Source organism: Podarcis vaucheri (assembly GCF_965113315.1).
Source record: "Podarcis vaucheri genome assembly, chromosome: 5".
In the NCBI taxonomy this organism is placed as follows: domain Eukaryota; kingdom Metazoa; phylum Chordata; class Lepidosauria; order Squamata; family Lacertidae; genus Podarcis; species Podarcis vaucheri.
Window position 1 is genome coordinate 12,982,451 of NC_138763.1, and position 17,925 is coordinate 13,000,375.

General features: G+C 45.7%; 1 protein-coding gene across 3 annotated transcripts in view; it reads left to right on the plus strand.

The window, feature by feature from the left end:
* The window catches only part of TBL1XR1 (TBL1X/Y related 1), a 185,202-nt gene that overhangs the window by 64,489 nt on the left and 102,788 nt on the right, over window positions 1-17,925 (plus strand). The window lies entirely within an intron of this gene.

The following is a 17,925-nucleotide window of genomic DNA, read 5'->3' on the forward strand; positions in this document are numbered from 1 at the left end:
CACGACTAAACAACAACAACAACATCAAGTGCTTAAAGTTTTTGCTCACAACCTGATTGCATACGATGGCCTCCTCCCTTTAGCAAGGAGTTGGCACAGCTAGCAGCTGCCACACAGGAGACATTTGTGGAAGTTCCACCTTCTTCAAGGAGCTGAGCCCAAGGAGGTCAGTGGGCTGCTATGCCCCTAAGAGAGAACCCCAGATCTTTTCACTGAGTGGTGGTGTCATTGCCGCTGCTTTTCAGGTGAAGCCACTTGGATCCTGTTTGTGGGTTCCTCATAGGCTTCTGGATGGCCACTGAGATGGCAGGATGCTGGGGTAGGAGGGCATTTGGTCCAGTCCTGCAGGGCTCTTGTTATGCTCAGCTATTTTCTTACCCTAGTTTTATACTTGTGCATGTAAGACAAGACAATGATGCGTTAAAGCAGCGGTTCCCAGTTAGCCAAGTTCTGTAGACCCCTTGTTTTTTCCAAAGCCAAAGCATGGACCCCCCCTACTTTTGAAAACTGGGATAAATCTATGATGATGATGATGATGATGATGATAATAATACCGTTATCTTTATTGTCAATGTTCAACCTGTGTACAATGAAATTAACTGAGCCTCCCTCCCACCACAAACACTCAATCTCATTGCACTCTGTGTGCTTGTCGCACAACACACCAACCCCAAAAGTCAGTTGCACTATATTATTTTCTGTTCAGCAGCCTAACAGCCCACAGATAGAAACTGTTTTTTAGCCTCTTGATACGACTAATTATACTTCTATATCTCCTGCCCAAAGGTAGAAGATTAAAGAGGTGCTGGCCGGGGTGTGAATTGTCCCTGAGTTTTTCTCTCCTTCTCCTAAGGCAATGATCTCTTGTGATGTCATCTAGCAGACTCAACGGACAGCCCATGATATCATGTGCTGTGTTCACCACCCTCTCTAAAGACTTTCTGTCAAGCCAATGTACCACACTGTGATACAATATGAGAGGATACTTTCTATTGTGGGCAGGTAGAAGGAAGTCATCAACTGTTTTTAACATTGTTCTTTCGCAAGACCCTGAGAAAATGGAGTCTCTGTTAGGCCTTCTTAACCACCTGAGTTATATTGTTTTTCCAAGTGAGGTCTTCACTAAGGTAAACTCGCAGGAATTTAAAGGAAGAGACTCTCTCCACACAACGCCCCCCCCCCGATACACAACGGGGCTAGTTCCCCTCTCTTTTCTCCAAAAGTCCAACACCATCTCCTTTGTCTTGCTAATATTCAGGTGCAAGTTATTCTCTAAGTCCCATGTAGATACTTTTTGAACCTCCCCCCTGTACGCTGAATCATCAGTTTTCTGTGGTGCCACAGACCCCTTGAGTGGGTTATGCAGACACCCCCACATCAAGTAAAACAATAGAAATACTTAACTAACTGACCAATCACGTCAGTTCTGCCCCCTAACAAAAGTCCTGCCCCCCCCAACAAAAATCCTGTCCACACCCATGGTGGACGCCCTGTGGTCCTTGGACCACCAATTGTGAACCACTGCATTAAAGCAAGCCTTTCTCAGTTTCCTTGTACAGGTAGCTAAAAAACAAACAAACAAACAAACAAACAAACAAACAAACAACAACAACAACTTAATTTGTTTTGGAAGCAAGGTGTTGAAGAGATACCATGTTAGCATAGCCTTCTCCAATCTGGTTCTGTTAAGATGCTTTGGACTACAAGCCCCACCAGTCCTAGCCAGTATGGCCAATGATTAGGGATGACGGGAGGCATGTACACAATAACATCTGGAGAGTGAGGAGGGCTTTGCCATGGGCAGGATTAATTCAGTTTACTTTCTGTAGTTTTGATTTGCCTTATTGCTTTGCCTTAGCAATGTCGGGTGCTCAGTAACCATGTACAAAGCACAATTTATTATTATTATTTCTCTTGCAGCGTGATACAGTAGTCAGTGCTTTTAATGCTGGAATCTTTGCACGTAATACAGTGGTACCTCGGGATGCGAACGGGATCCGTTCCAGAGCCCCGTTTGCATCCTGAATTGAACGTAACCCATGTCTGCACATGTGCGGGTCACGTTTCGGCGCTTCTGCGCATGTGCGTGCCGTCATTTTGACGGTCTGCTCATGCGCGCGTGGTGAAACCCGGAAGTAACACACTCTGTTACTTCTGGGTCGCCGCGGAGCACAACCTGAAAATGCTTAACCTGAAGTGTATTCATCCCAAGGTATGACTGTACCGCACACTTCCGAAACGATAGACACAGCATTCAGCAGCTATCTGTGCTTCAGCAAGTTTGAATTTATGGATGCATTCACTGCTGGGAGGGTTTTACTGTGTTTATTTGTTGGAGGTATCCGTGAGTGTGAACTTGCAACCCTGCGGAACAGCAGACACAAAGAATTCGGTGCTGCTAGTGGTTGTGTCCATTGGGGTTGGAGAGGACCTATGTATCTGGTGTGGTGTAGTGGTTAAGAGTGGTAGTCTTGTAATCTGGTGAACCGGGTTCGCATCTCCGCTCCTCCACATGCAGCTGCTGGGTGACCTTGGGCCAGTCACACTTCTTTGAAGTCTCTCAGCCTCACTCACATCACAGAGTGTTTGTTGTGGGGGAGGAAGGGAAAGGAGAATGTTAGCCGCTTTGAGACTCCTCTGGGTAGTGATAAAGCGGGATATTAAATCCAAACTCTTCTTCTTCTTATATAGTCTGAAAATTAGCAACTTGTGCAGCCATGGCTGTACAGCCATACCTCGGGTTACAGACGCTTCAGGTTGCGTTTTTTTGGGTTACAGACCTGCTGAAACTCGTAAGTACCGGAACGGGTTACTTCTGGGTTTCAGCGGTCGCACATGAGCAGAAGCGCTAAATCCGCGCTTTGCGCATGTGCAGAAGCGCCGAATCACAACCTGCGCATACGCAGACACGGCACTGCGGGTTGTGAATGCTGCGGGTTGCGAACGTGCCTCCTGCACGGATCACGCTCACAACCTGAGCGTCCACTGTTTTAGTTTATATACTACGACATTATACAGGTGCCCAGTCGCAGGTGTTGTGGTTGGAGGGTGCTTTTTTAAAAAATGAAAAAATGAAATGCCAGTTGCCTTGTTTACACGTTGCATTTTCCCCCTGGGGAGTTCTCATCCTGCAGCAAAAATCTCCAAGGATTTTCTTAGCTCTGCTAGTGTTGCACAGATGTTAACTTTCCTTGGCTTGGGCTGGGGAAGCAGGATTCCTAGAATTCAGCCCTCCTCCTTCCTCCTTCCTCCTCCTCCCCAGCTGGATTCAACAACGTGGGCCTCGCTCGCCCTTTCTGCAAGTGGGTGATTGCCCAAGTATTCACTACAAAGGCTACTTGAGTGCAGTATGTTCCCTCTGACGCAGGGATTTTTATTTATTTATTGTTAGATACCGCATAAAGCTAAGGAAAGCAAAGTTCAGGAACAGTATCAAATGTCTACTGAACTTCCGCCTAAGTTTTCCTTCTGCAAAATTAGAAAAGTTCACTTCGAGATAGCTTTTCTGTCTTGTTCTCTCCACCCACCTTAAAGAACATCCGTAATGTTACAAAGATGTTGGCGGAAAATACGTAGGGTATAGTTTAAAAAAAGAAAAGAAAAGAAGAATGGATCGGGTTATGGACGTGTCTTGCAGTGCAATCCTACTCAGGTCTACTCGGAAGTAGCATTTGGTTCCATGAGACTTTCTCTCAGGTAGTGAGTACAGAATAGAGCCCCTTGTTGTCTTATGGCGGATCTCGGTTCTTGATCCACAGTGTTTGATGCTCTGTGACCCACAAGGCAACAAAAGGTGCGAAGCCCCCAGAGAAACTTACAATAATAAAAGTTCACGATGCAAATCAGCCTTAAAAAAGGAACTGTAGCCAGCTTGCTGGGGTTGCAACGCTGGTTAGTGATTGTGATGATTATTCAAAGCACCGATGATATATGTACTGCATATGAGATACTTTTGACAAGCTTTTAATTTTTTTTTAAAAAAACATTCTTCACAAAGCACTAGACATCTGTGCTTGGATGTGTACCATATTTTAATTTATTTGTGACAGAAAATAGCAAAAATTTAACTCCAGTCACGAACGCGCCTCTACATAGATGTTGGTAGTGCAGGAATTGTTGCAGAAAGTAGGACGTGATTGTATTCATGCACAATATCTTGGGTGAGAGGGGGGGGGGTTCAAATTTAATGTTGTTGTTGTTATTATTACCGTTATTGCTATTATTAAATCTGTATCCCAGTTATTCTATGGAACGGGACCCTCCATGGGCTGCAACTGGTGTTGTGTTAGGTTAGTGTACAGAGAAACGTCCTCATTTATAGCAGGATCATGACATGACACTTTAAAACAGTCATGGCTTTCCCCAGAGAAGCCTGGAAACTGTAGTTTGTAAGGGTGCCGAGAGTTTTTATGAACCCCCCCCCCCAACAGCCAAGTGGTTTAGCTTAGCGCAGACATTGCTAACTTTTTCAGCGGGGGGCTGTCCCTCAGACCACTGTCCCTCAGACCTTGTGGGGGGCCGGACTATATTTTGAAAAATAATAATGAACGAATTCCTATGCCTCACAAATAACCCAGAGATGCATTTTAAATAAAAGGACACATTCTACTCAGGTAAAAACACCAGGCAGGCCCCACAAATAACCCAGAGATGCGTTTTAAATAAAAGGACACATTCTACTCATGTAAAAACACGCTGATTCCCGGACCGTTCGCGTGCCGGATTGAGAAGGCGATTGGGCCAGATCCGGCCCCCGGGCCTTAAGTTTGCCTATCCATGGCTTAGCGTTAAGTGAGAACAGTATATACTTTTTATACAGTATGTACTTTCCCCCTAAGGGGATTGTAAGCATACGAGTAAATTGCTGTACCGGATAACTTTATTTTTGTCTGGGCACTGTGTGTGTGTGTGTGTGTGTGTGTGTGTGTGTGTGAGAGAGAGAGAGAGAGAGAGAGAGAGAGAGCGTGTTCGCATAAGTCCCTCTCCTTGCTCAGGTTGTGTATTTTCCTGTTTTGCTTTTCTAGAACACTTTGGAACGTGACGATCCCAAGGTTGGCTGTGTTATTAATTGCAGGTTAAGTGAGTTTAGAAAAATAGAATGTCCCTCATGGTAGCATCTGGTACACCTTCTACCAATTAACGGTAGGAACATCCATCACACAGCAAAAAAAATCAAAAACAAAACAAAACAAAAAAAGGTTGTGTAATGCTGTTTCCGATGAGCTGCTCTATGGAAACCAGAATAGAAAGCGAGCAAGGTGAGAATGTGAGGGGGATCAGGCTGTCAGGTTGCCATGGCGACGATATATGGGATGGAGCAGCCGTCACCCAAGCGATGGAACTGCCAATTCCTTTTTCATAGGTGTGAGCCTTTGGAGATGAATATTTACCATATGTGGGCCAATATTTGCTAAACATCCTGTAGAATCTGAGTGGCAGGGTTGTAATTATATTATTGAGCACACATGCAAGCATCTGATAGGGTTACCCCAGCCCCCACTCAGGCACACATCTCAGTGAAAGTGTGTTTAAGCTGTGCTCCGTTTTTAAAGGTTTTGTTCTGTTACGGTTTCAACCTCTTTTTTTGGGGGGGGGGCGTGTTCAGGTTTCCTACATAATTATCAGGCCCAGCTGTACCCCAGCTCCTTCCTTACGCAGCTTAAATATTAGCTCTGTTCAGCCCTTTTTTTTTTTTTAAAAAAAAGAATATATAACATACAGCTAGGCACACTCGTAGGAAGTAGGGAATTTTCCCTCTGGCAATAATAATAATAATAATAATAATAGTAATAATAATAATAATAATAGTATCTTAAAGCAACGGAATCATAACATTCGCCGGTGGACAAAACCTGTCTGCTTTCAGAGCTCAAAAGGCAGTGGCAATTGTTGGAACCTGTCTTTCTCGAGAGACAATGGAGTGTACCTCTGGGGGTGAAGTCAAGTTACCGCCTTAGCAGCACTGAAGAGACCTCCTGTTATGTACTGAAGTTCTCACCCGGGGCCAGCAGGGGGATACTGTAGATAGTTTTCACTCAGGTCCACATATGCAAATAAGGAATTGAAAGTGACGTTCAGTGATTGGATAGTTACAGAAAGTTGTTACTGTTGCTTTGTAGTTGAGCTCTATATAAGCAGGTTGGCTGAACCCTTCAGTCCAGTTCTGTTCTTGGCTTGTGAATAAACAAGAGCTGTTTGAAGAATCGCTGTGTCGTCTGAAATGTTCACCCACAACTTAACACCTCCCTAGGGTGCAAGCTTGGGTATTGTCTATGGGGGTCCTGGGCTGCCCAGACGACAAGACACACACACACCCAGCCTCGCTGATGTGGTCCAGAGGAAAGCAGACCAACATGTTTGTCACCAGCTGGGCTACAGGAGTTGCAGGAAGGAGGCGTACAAGGCACCATCCAACCATCTTAGGGACTCCACTCCAGATCTGTGTCGGGTTTAGCCTTTCCTTCTCCTGAAGGTATCCCACAAGGCAGTGGAGATTTAGGAGCGGAGTGTTCCTTCTCCTAGATCATGGGTAGGCAAACTAAGACCCAGTGTCTGGATCCGGCCCAATCACCTTCTGAATCTGGCCGGCGGACGGTCCGGGAACCAGTGTGTTTTTTACATGAGTAGAATGTGTCCTTTTATTTAAAATGCACCTCTGGGTTATTTGTGGGGCATTGGATTTCATTCTTTTTTCTTTCAAAATATAATCCGGTCCCCCACAAGGTCTGAGGGACAGTGGACCGTCCCCCTGCTGAAAATGTTTGCTGACCCCTGTCCTAGATGGGCTACCTTCCAAGATTGACGAACCCCATCTGCCCCTCACTTCCTTCTACAGCGCGTGCAGAAACCTTCTTCTTGACTGTTGGACCCATTGTTGGTGCTCAATCCGCCAGAGTCTGTCTTCACATGCAGGGGAAGTCCCTAACTCACTGAAGGGATGAGGCCGTAGCTGTCAACGTTTCCCTTGTTTAAAGGGAAATTCCTTTATTCTGAATAGGATTTCCTTTAAAAAAGAGGAAAGGTTGACAGCTAAGGATGAGGCCCATTGGCTGCTCTCACCTGGTTTAGCCAGCCAGTTGAAGCCGATTTCGTGGGATTGAGGCAAGGAAAGAAGGGCTACCCTTATGCTATTCATATAATCAGTTATCAGTAATCAATATATTCATATATGCTCACACATAATCAGGGTTTACAGTATTTTTATAATCCATTTTGAATCAAAGGAAAGCTTTTGCCTTAGCTAACTGCAAACTGCTTGGAACAGCAACTTAGAACCGACCTTTCCCTTAGAAACATCCGTGTAACCTGAACAAAGGGGAAGACATGAATCAGAGACACTGGTACAAAATCCCCTCAAATGCAGGCTAAATTAATCCTCAGGAAGAGCTAAACCACAAAAACTCCAAAACTCCCTGTCCTGTCAGAACTAGGGGAGAGGTTAGACAGCGCATCATTGCGGGCAACGGAAAGCAGAAGTAGAACTCTGCTCTTGACCAGGAGCTGTAAGCCTGGCAAGAAGCTCGTTAATTGGTTACATTTCGCTGGCGATTCGTGACTGTCTCATGATTGTCTCATGATCTGTGATTTGCTCAGGTATAAAGACCTCAGGATTTCTGTCATTCGGGGTCCCAGTTCTTTGGAAGAGATTCCACTGGGTCCTTATCGCTCAGCAATAAAACCTCACCGTTTTTTCCTCCAAAGCTGTGTCTGCCTGATCCTTATTCACTCTAAGTGGGTACCGTCTATACTTTACGTGCTACAGGATGTGGCAGCTGTTGCATGTTCACAGATTCTAGGAGCCACAGGTGATAGTTGAATGCAGAGTGGAGACCAAAGGTGGACAAACTACCCCAGAAGGAACATGACATGTCCCCCACCAGAGGTACTACCCCTCGCCTAACGCCCCATGCACCCTATCAATTGCAATACATAACTGCTATCGCGACACAGTCTTGCATCTTGCAGAGGGGGCTTGTTGGAATCAGCTGGGATAAAGACTTTAGACTCTTGCTGCCATCAAAATAAAATAGAGCAGTGCTCCCCAGACTCCCCCCATGGATCACTCAAATGTTGCTGGCGGTCTTGGTGAACCACTTAAATCATTTCCCTGCCTGCCTCTTACAGTGGTTGCAATGTGCTGTGCTAGGTGCTGTAAGGTTTTAAAATGTGCTTTTCTTGCTGCGTTTATATATTGCATGTCATTTTATCGCATTAAATTTGAATGCCGTAGAGCTCGCCCAAGAAAATGTAGTACAAGAAATGGAAGCAGAGATTAAAAATACAATTGAAAACCTATCTGAATATGTAATGTGGACATGTTGTGGACCATGTGAATGACACTGGTGGTCCACAGAGCAGTTTGGGAATATCTGTGAGAAAGAATAAAGAGAAATGGGTATTTTTGGGTGTGTGTGTGTGTGTGTGTGTCTAGGTAGATAGGTACATAGGCAGACAGATAGATTCACAATTTCCCACCCAAGTTGCATTAATGTTAAATATGTTCCTAATACTTAGCTTATTTGAAATGTTTTATAGTACAGCTTGCGATCCTGTTACAAACCCAGGTCTTTAGACAGCTCACAACAGAGCTCAAAACAAAGCAAATAAGCCAAGTCAGTGTGAGAATGAGGATGATCAAATCAACAGAGAAGGGCCAAACACATTTGAAGCGGAGATTGTTGCAAAGGCTGCTTTAATGCCAATAAACAGGGAGAATGTTGGAGTTTTAATCGGCTTGTACCCCAAATGGATAGCAGGGACACAGCACTGTCTGCTCACCTGGGGGAGTAGCTCAGAAAGCACGGCACATATTTTAGTGTGGTGTGTGGCAAAATGTTCCTTTATGCCAAGGAAATGCATAATGCACTTTCTGAACTGTTTGGGGAGAAACGGCATGTTTTGAGGTGAATTCAGAGTGTCGTCTTCCTTGGTGATCACTCGTAGCCGAGTAAGATTGTCTTCCATAAACACAGTTTTAACAATGAGTCGGTAAGTGACTGTGGAGGCCAATTCTGGATCCACACGTCCTTCCACAGTGGGGACATTGGTTTCCGGGCGGGAGTTGATCACAGTGTGGATTTGCCAAGCGTGCCTTCCTCTTATCATGTTTCTCCCTTGTGTCCTGAGTTCGAGTGTCTTCAAAGCCCATGACACCTTTGGTAAAGGCTGTTCTCCAACTGGAGCACTCGCAGGTCAGTGTTTCCCTGTTGTTGGTATTTATACTACATATTTAAAGATTTGCCTTGAGACAGTCTTTAAACCTCTTTTGTTGACCACCAGCATTACACTTTCCATTTTTAAGTTCGGAATAGAGTAGTTGCTTTGGAAGACGATTATCAGGCATCCGCACAACATGACCAGTCCAACGAAGTTGATGTTGAAGAATTATTGCTTCAACACTGGTGATCTTTGCTTCTCCCAGTACACTGATATTAGTTTGCCTGTCTTCCCAAGTGATGTGTAAAATTTTTTGGAGACAGCGTTGATGGAATCTTTTGAGGAGTTGGAGATGGCGTTTATAAGTGGTCCGTGTTTCACAAGCATACAGTAAGGTTGGTAGTACAATAGCTTTGTAAACAAGCATTTTGGTTTCCCTTCGAATGTCCCAGTCCTCTGCACTTCAATCGGGAGAAAGCCGCACTCACAGAGCTCAGGCGATGCTGGATTTCGGCATCAATGTTGGCTCTTGTGGAAATATATTTGTGGAAAGTGTCGTATTGCAAGCCGGCTCAACTGTAAGCAGGCATATTTGCTTTGTTTCCTCTGGTCTGCTTGTTTGCAGAAACCGATTTCCACTGTTGCTCTGCCATATTGGATAGCATCCTTTAGAGCAGTAGAGGTGATATATATTGGGGTATGGAAACTAGACTTTGTAGGCCCAGGAGGAAAGGCAGGAACTTTTGGCTTCTTGAAATGGGCACGTGTTGGAAAGATGGCCTTGGGATTCCTGCTGAGGCAGTACTGAAGCGGTTTCTCCCCAACTAAGCTTGCTTGTCTTGTCTTGTCTTTAGTGGTGCATCACAGGAGTGTAAGGCGCCTGTTGGCTCAAACATGCTGGTGTGTGTTGGGTTGCGACCTAGGCCATGTTCATACTGTTGAACATGGCTGGCAGTCCTGTGTGCATGTTCGTGGGAGTAACGCACCATTGACTGAAGTGAGTGGCATTTCTGAGTAAACATGCACAGTAATAAATGCCATCTATCAGCTAATCAGTACCAATGTATAAGATGTATTATAAATGGTGCATTGCGTGTTAACACAGTACAGTGGTGCCCCGCAAGACGAACGCCTCACAAGACGGAAAACCCGCTAGATGAAAGGGTTTTCCGTTTTGGAGGCGCTTCGCAAAACGAATTTCCCTATGGGGTTGCTTCGCAAGACGAAAAAATCTTGCGCGTCCCCGCGGGTTTTTTTCGCTCCCCCCCTTTTCCTAAGCCGCCTATCAGCTGTTCCGCTGAAAAACCCGCTTAACAGCTGATCACGGAAAGCCGCTAGACCGCTGTAGCGCTAATCCACTAGGCTGTCAATGGGCTTGCTTCGCAAGACGAAAAAACCGCTAGACGAAGAGAATCGCGGAACGGATTCTTTTCGGCTTGCGAGGCACCACTGTAAGTAAAAAATTGATTATTATTTTCTATCCAATTTATATTCCATCCTTTCTTCTGAAAGGTAGGGGTGAACTTTGGAAATACGGCATAGTGAGCGAGGACAAAATTTGGCGCCCTCCCTGAATACTTAGTTTCATAATAATTCATTTTGGTACAGTTGCTTTTTAATGGGTTTTCTCTGTAGGTACCTTTAGATATAGGATTATCTATCGATATCTCTATCTTCTCTCTCTCTCTCTCATCTGTCTATATCTATCTATCTATATCTATCTATCATCTATCTATCTATCTATCTATCTATCTATCTATCTATCTATCTATCTATCATCTATCTATCTATCTATCTATCTATCTATCTATCATCTATCTATCTATCTCAATCAATCAATCTATCTATCTCCCCCTTGGGTTGGCACCCTGCCTGAGGGAACCAACCGCACCACCCTAAATCTGGCACAGGTGAAGGAGTCCAGGTTTCCATCTGAAAATATGTATTAAATATATTTAATTCCAACAAACCCACGCAACCGTTCATCCTTCTCTCTCTCTCTCTCTCTCTCTCTCTCTCTCTCTCTCTCTCTCTCCCGCCCCCAACTTCACAGGAAAATTATTTCCCTCCATGGCTTTAAAATTTCAGGAAAAATTTCCCACTCACCAGCCCAAAGTTTGCAGAGTTTGTTCACATAATAAGTTACTTTGGGTAGCTGAAATAGGAAGAGGAAATTGCCCTAGGGTGCCTGAGTTATTTATTTTTTTTGACTCCACAGTCCCCAGTGACACCCATCTTGTCTCTGTTCCCCACCCTGCAACCTGCCAGCTTGAAAACATTCCTCTGCAAATCCCTGGTCTGCGGCTGTTACAGCGAGAAAAGTTAAGAACAGTTGCACTTGCCAGCTCCCCAAAATAGAGATTTTAAATAGCTGCGTACAAAAAAATGCTGTCAGCCAGAATGTCTGGGATTTGACAAATTTTTAGATGTGTGTGCATGCATATATTTAAAATGCCATGGTATGTGCTGGAACGCTCCTGTAAATAGCACAATTCAATGTCGTAAGGAAGTGTTACGACTAAAATTGACTCTCTCCATAACACCCATTCTGACTGAATGCTCAGGAGGAGTTGGTGGGTGCCGAAGGAGTCAGCAATTATAAATAGTAAACCAGCCCAGGTTGGTTGAAGGGAACTTGTCGAGCTTGGATGAGAAACTCGCCAGTTCCAAGTGCTGCAGTCCCCGTGTGTGCACTTTATAGTAAAATCTGTGCTCATGAAATTCTGGCTGTGCATGTACCCCTCCAGTCCTGCGTGTGCATGCTGGATTGGGAGCACACTTATCTGTGCTTGAAAATCTAACTTTGTTTCCCTGCTTGCAATTGCTTATCAGTCCTCTTAACATTTCTTAATCACGTCTGACTGTGGTTACACAGGGAGTAGCTTGCTATCACTTAGACCAGGGTTTCCCAAACTTGGGTCTGTAGCTGTTTTTGTTTTTGTTTTGGACTACAATTCCCATCAGCTCCACCTGGTATGCAGGCTGAGACCCTACCTGCCAGCAGACTGTCTTGCCAGAGTGGTGCATGGTCTAGTTATCTCTCACTTGGACTACTGCAATGTGCTCTACGTGGGGCTACCTTTGAAGGTGACCCGGAAACTACAACTTATCCAGAATGCGACAACTAAACTGGTGACTGGAAGCGGCCGCTGCGACCACATAACAGCCATTGAAAGACCTTCATTGGCTCCCAGTACGTTTCCGAGCACAATTCAAAGTGTTGGTGCTGACCTTTAAAGCCCTAAATGGCCTTGGTCCAGTATATCTGAAGGAGTGTCTCCACGCCCATCATTCTGCCTGGACACTGAGGTCCAGCGCCGAGGGCCTTCTGGCGGTTCCCTCACTGCGAGAAGCCAAGTTACAGGGAACCAGGCAGAGGGCCTTCTCGGTAGTGGCACCCGCCATGTGGAACCCCCTCCCACCAGAGGTCAAAGAGAAAAACAACAACCAGACTTTTAGAAGACATCTGAAGGCAGCCCTGTTTAGGAAAGCTTTTAATGTTTAATAGACTATTGTATTTTAATATTTTGTTGGAAGCCGCCCAGAGTGGCTGGGGAAACCCAGCCAGATGGGCAGAGTATAAATAATAAATTTTGCCCTCCAACTTTAAATGAACATATTATTGTTATTTATTATTATTACTACTATTATTACTATTGATAGCAGCATGCTCATACCTCCCCATTTTGGCTTCATTTCTTTTGGCACTCAGCCCCCTGAGTTTGCTGTTAGTTGGAATTATTTCTATTTAAGTTTATATACATGTGGCACTCAAGATGGCTGAAAGGGTCAATAGGCCCACTCAACTGCTACTGAGTTCAAATGTATCACGTTTGGGCAATGCATAGGGTGCATATTGCAGTTGTGTCCTTATGTACAGTGGTACCTCCACCTGTGAACTGGATCCATTCCAGAGCTCTGGTCGCATCCTGAGGAATTCACAACCAGAGGTGCTGTTTCTCTGCATGCACGCAGCGCGGTTTAGCATTTCTGCGCATGCATGTGGCACGTAGAGCGCTTCTGCGCATGCGTGTGTGGTGAAACCCAGAAAAATACTTCTGGGTTTGCCACGTATGTATCCCGAAGGAGACATAACCAGAGGTGAACGCAAGTAGAGGTACCACTGTATATACTTTTGCAGTGGTAATTGGTTACTCAGCTTGATCTAGAAATGGTTGTAAAAATTAATAGGGGGGAAAAAGGAATATGATCTGCTAAGACTTTGGTTTGAGTATTCCCTGTTCTGGCTTTCGGTGCCTTTTGTTTTGCTTTTGAAAGGTTTTTCCTCTTCAATTCAGTTGCTTGCAAACTTTAGCCGACTTGCCAATCTTGGTATAGCCTGTCTGGCTGTTCAGATGGTATAAGGAGCCTTTTGACAAGTGCCAAAAGGCTAGAATTCTTTGGTTCAAAGTTTGTACGGTTACTATTTGATGGCTCAAATGACTCAGGGTTGCAGTATCTCCCCATGTGAACCAATCTGGACCCTCTCTGCAATCATAATCTGAGGCCCTTCCTTGTGTGCCTCCTCCGTAAGAGGGCCTTTTCTGCAGCGGCTCCCTGTTTGTGGCATGCTCTTCCCGGAGAGGGTTGCCTGGTGCCTTCATTATGTATCATTAGGCTCCAGGCGAAAACATTTCTCTATAACCAGGCCTTTGGTTATGTCCATTCTGTGGCCTTTAAAATGTGTTTGTGGGAAGTGGGGTTATAATAATAATAATAATAATAATTTATTATTTGTACCCCGCCCATCTGGCTGGGTTTCCCCAGCCACTCTGGGCGGCTTCCACAGAAACCAAAAAAACATTAAAATATCATACATTAAAAGCTTCCCTGAATAGGGCCGCCTTAAGATGTTTTCTGAATGTCAGGTAGTTTTCCATCACCTTGACATCCGATGGGAGGGCATTCCACAGGGCGGGCGCCACCACCGAAAAGGCCCTCTGCCTGGTTCCCTGTAGCTTCGCTTCTCGCAATGAGGGAACCGCCAGAAGGCCCTCGGCGCTGGACCTCAGTGTCCGGGCAGAACGATGGGGGTGGAGACGCTCCTTCAGGTATACTGGGCCGAAGCCGTTTAGGGCTTTAAAGGTCAACACCAACACTTTGAATTGTGCTCGGAAACGTACTGGGAGCCAATGTAGGTCTTTCAAGACCGGTGTTATGTGGTCTCGGCGGCCGCCCCCAGTCACCAGTCTAGCTGCCGCATTCTGGATTAGTTGTAGTTTCCGAGTCACCTTCAAAGGTAGCCCCACGTAGAGCGCATTGCAGTAGTCCAAGCGGGAGATAACTAGAGCATGCACCACTCCGGCCAGACAGTCAGCGGGCAGGTAGGGTCTCAGCCTGCGTACCAGGTGGAGTTGGTAGACAGCTGCCCTGGATACAGAATTGACCTGTGCCTCCATGGACAGCTGTGAGTCCAAAATGACTCCCAGGCTACGCACCTGGTCCTTCAGGGGCACAGTTACCCCATTCAGGACCAGGGAGTCCTCCACACCAGCCCGCCCCCTGTCCCCCAAAAACAGTACTTCTGTCTTGTCAGGATTCAACTTCAATCCATTAGCCGCCATCCATCCTCCAACCGCCTCCAGGCACTCACACAGGACCTTCACCGCCTTCACTGGTTCTGATTTGAAAGAAAGGTAGAGCTGGGTATCATCTGCATATTGATGGACACCCAGTCCAAACCCCCTGATGATCTCTCCCAGCGGCTTCATATAGATGTTAAAAAGCATGGGGGAGAGGACGGAACCCTGAGGCACCCCACAAGTGAGGGCCCAAGGGTCTGAACACTCATCCCCCACCACCACTTTCTGAACACGGCCCAGGAGAAAGGAGCGAAACCACTGTATAACAGTGCCCCCAGCTCCCAACCCCTCTAGACGGTCCAGAAGGATGTTATGGTCGATTGTATCAAAGGCCGCTGAGAGATCCAGCAGAACTAGGAAACAACTCTCACCTTTGTCCCTAGCTCGCCGGAGATCATCAACCAGTGCGACCAAGGCAGTTTCAGTCCCATGATGAGGCCTGAACCCTGATTGGAAGGGATCCAAATGGTCCGCATCCTCCAGGCGTGCCTGGAGTTGTTCAGCAACCACACGCTCAATCACCTTGCCCAAGAATGGAAGATTTGAGACTGGGCGATAGTTGGCCATACTGGCCGGGTCTAAAGATGGTTTTTTAAGAAGCGGTTTAATGACCGCCTCTTTCAGCGGATCTGGGAATGTTCCCTCACAGAGGGAAGCATTCACCACCCCGCAGAGCCCATCGCCCAGCCCTTCCCGGCTAGCTTTTATAAGCCAGGATGGGCAAGGATCAAGGAGACAGGTGGTTGGTTTCACTCGTCCAAGCAGCCTGTCCACATCCTCGGGGGTAACGGATTGAAATTGATTCCATGCAACTTGACCAGACAGGGCTCTAGCACTCTCCCGCCCCAGCCCTGCTCCCACGGTGGTGTCTAGCTCCTTCCGAATATGAGTGATTTTATCTGCAAAAAAACGTTGCAAAATCGTTGCAGGAGATCTTGGGGTCTTTACAAGGCCCCGATGGTAAAGGTGGTTCCGTTAAGTTGCGGACCACCTGAAAGAGTCTCCTGTTATTGGTTTTTGTTTGATGTGTTTTGTGTTCTCATTTTCTATTCTTATGTTGTGAGTTGCCCTGTGATCTCTGGATGAAGGGTGGTCTACAAATGTTAATAATAACAAGTTGGAAAAAATACGAATCTGAGACGGCATCTAATCAGCTCCAGCCTACATTTGACACACTGCAAGTGTGAAAACTTGAAGACTTTCTTCCAACCTCTTCCAATTAAGTGTGGAGCAGGAAGGAGGAGATGCAATATTTCAAAGCTGGCAATTATGTCTATCCCTGTCCACTCACGTGTAGATCTTAGTGATGTGCTGAACCTTTCCCCTGTCTTTTTCAGTGATAAAGGAGAGGGGTTGTTGTTGTTTAGTCATTTAGTCGTGTCCGACTCTTCGTAAACCCATGGACCAGAGCACGCCAGGCACTCCTGTCTTCCACTACCTCCCGCAGTTTGGTCAGACTCATGCTGGTAGCTTCGAGAACACTGTCCAACCATCTCGTCCTCTGTCGTCCCCTTCTCCTTGTGCCCTCCATCTTTCCCAACATCAGGGTCTTTTCCAGGGAGTCTTCTCTTCTCATGAGGTGGCCAAAGTATTGGAGTCTCAGCTTCAGGATCTGTCCTTCCAGTGAGCACTCAGGGCTGATTTCCTTCAGAATGGAGAGGTTTGATGATCTTGCAGTCCATGGGACTCTCAAGAGTCTCCTCCAGCACCATAATTCAAAAGCATCAATTCTTTGGCGATCAGCCTTCTTGATGGTCCAGCTCTCACTTCCATACATCACTACTGGGAAAACCATAGCTTTAACTATACAGGCCTTTCTTGGCAAGGTGATGTCTCTACTTTTTAAGATGCTGTCTAGGTTTGTCATTGCTTTTCTCCCAAGAAGCAGACGTCTTTTAATTTCGTGGCTGCTGTCACCATCAAGGAGAGGGGTAGCAGGAGCAAATGTAAGTTGCCTGCAAAAAAGGCAGGGGGGAGAGAAATTGTCAGAATTGCTGCTGAGGGAGCAAGGCTGTTGCAACTTGCTAAATGTATAAGGTGGCAGAGTGGTCTTTTCTGCATTTTTTGAAAAAAACTCCTTCTCCCCACATGCACTGCAGGGCAGGCTCTTCTCAGAAAGGAAACATGCTGGTGGCAAGCAGCAATTCACAAGAATGCAAGGACCCTGTATGCTCCTCCTGAAGATACCAACACAATGTGTATATGCCAACTGTAGACTTGCTATTTTGTGGAGCAAATTATGCCTGTTGCCAGCTTGACGTTCCTCACCTACCCAGATGTTTGTGGTGTCAACATGTTGCAGGGTGAGCGTTTGGCATGCTGAAAATAAGAGCAGATGTACCGTTCGATTTAGGGAGTAAAGGGATTAAAAAAATTCATTGCAAAAAAAAATATTCATTGCAAAAAAACCAGGGAGTAGGAAGAAACGTGCTTTCCTTATGGGGTTCTTTGTGTTAAAAAGGTCATTTGTCAGCTGCGGATGTTGCTTGCATCTGATTCTTCTTTACTTCTTGGGCTAGATTTTGCTGCTGGACTTGTTAGTGTTCCTTTATTGCTTAAATCTGTTGCTTTACTGCGTTTATTTTTCAACATCTGCACACAACTCTTGACACTTCCCCCTTTTGCCGAATAGCAGGACATAAACCTTTTATATTAAAACACAGTACCAAAAGAAACAGTTTGTTCTCTATTTCCGAAACTTAAGTGACTGATTAAGAAGTGCTTGGAAATGATGTACAAGCAGTAAACGAAACTGCAAGAACCACATACAGTGCTACCTCAGGTTACATACGCTTCAGCTTACATACGCTTCAGGTTACAGACTCCGCTAACCCAGAAATAGTACCTCGGGTTAAGAACTTTGCTTCAGGATGAGAAAAGAAACAGCGCGGTGGTGGCGCAGTGGCAGCGGGAGGCCCCATTAGCTAAAGTGGTGCTTCAGGTTAAGAACAGACCTCCGGAATGAATTAAGTACTTAACCTGAGGTACCACTGTAATGAGAAGCTGCCTTAGGCCCGGTCAAGACAATGGGCTCGTCTAGGTCACTATTGTCTTTTTAGGGTGGCTGTAGCTCTCCACGTTCTGTGGCATCACCTCTGTCCAGACTTTTGAAACTGGAGGTGCCAAGGATTGAACTCTGGGGCCCCCGCAATATAAAACACAAGTACAATCACTTTGCTGTCGTCCT